Source organism: Atheta coriaria, unplaced genomic scaffold (genome assembly GCF_025399875.1).
Source record: "Atheta coriaria isolate IRGN ID8LTWV9N9 unplaced genomic scaffold, Caltech_Dcor_3.1 scaffold4341_size1212, whole genome shotgun sequence".
NCBI lineage: Eukaryota > Metazoa > Arthropoda > Insecta > Coleoptera > Staphylinidae > Dalotia > Dalotia coriaria.
Genome location: NW_027050433.1, coordinates 9 through 1,212, shown reverse-complemented (window position 1 = coordinate 1,212; position 1,204 = coordinate 9). Strand labels below are relative to the sequence as shown.

The following is a 1,204-nucleotide window of genomic DNA, read 5'->3' as shown; positions in this document are numbered from 1 at the left end:
GTTACGGATTCGGATGCGACCTTCTGCTCCTCCTTGAGAGCACAGAATGGACAATTTACATAAACGATACATTAACAACGCAAGGTCCGCCTTTGTGGGGGTGCTGATAATCGTAACATTTCTAACATTTACGAACCCTTGTGACCGGTTTCCTTACAGAGACGGAAAGCTCAACTCGGAAAGGAAAGGTTCGAGAGGTCGTTGGCGAACCGCCATATCTTAGCGAAATGTCGATTCCAAATAATACCTTACCCTCAATATAATACCAACTACCAACCCTAATAGGCGAAATTTCGTGAGACATAATTTTTATTGACGCAATATGTCGACAGGAGGAAGACCCTTACGAGACATTGGCTTCTTCCGAGGTTTATATTCGTCTTCTGTGGCTTGCCGAACACATGAACCCTCAAAGTCCGAATAATTATATAGAACGTGCATTGCTTTGAAGGTCTAGCTGCCTCAGTCTCACGGGAATCACAAAACCGATGATGTAAGACGAAGTGAGGATGTATCCCAAAATAGCGCATCGACATATTGACGGCTTCCTGCCGGGCAATGAATTTTGGCATGTCGTGTGTGAGGGTGCAAGATTTGATATGCTGCACGCGTTCGTCATCGATGTCGCATTCGAGATAGGGGAGGAAATGCTAATAGTTATTCAACTGCATGAAAGGATAACTATACTGAGCAAATTATCAGCCAAAGGGTGGACAAACTAGAAATATTAATACGATGCGGATGTGAATGTGTTGCAGTGTTTGTTGAATAAAAGCAAATTGACAAATGAACAGAAAATCAGCAATAATTCACATTTCGCCAACACCAATGCGAGTTTAATGATATCGTACCACCGGTTGTTGATAATTATATGCATGCGAAATGCGCGTCCGTCACAGGACGATTAAATAATTTAGATAATCCTAGTAATTACGAACAAATAATTGCCCGCGCGCGCGCGAATGTGCACAATGCAATTTGTCAATGTTTCATTTCTGCGCGCAACATCGTAACTCACCCCGTCAGACGTTCGCGTATTGTGCGCCCGCCGCGCACGTAAATAAACCCCGGCCGCAAACAGGGCGCTAAGTATATGCAGTAATTACTAACTTTTGCGTGAATGCGCGCGCTCGTCAGTAATTTAGTGATTTCGCGCGCGCTCAACAAAATCAGGTGCTTAATATATTTTCACGCTGGAATAATC

The 1,204-nt window shown here is 43.7% G+C and overlaps 1 long non-coding RNA gene across 1 annotated transcript; it reads left to right on the top strand.

Moving 5' to 3' along the window:
* On the top strand, positions 1-798 carry LOC135803144 (uncharacterized). Its single transcript, XR_010550728.1, has 2 exons — positions 1-100; positions 160-798. It is a non-coding gene; the product is annotated as an uncharacterized lncRNA (long non-coding RNA).
* The last annotated feature ends 406 nt before the right edge of the window (positions 799-1,204 follow it).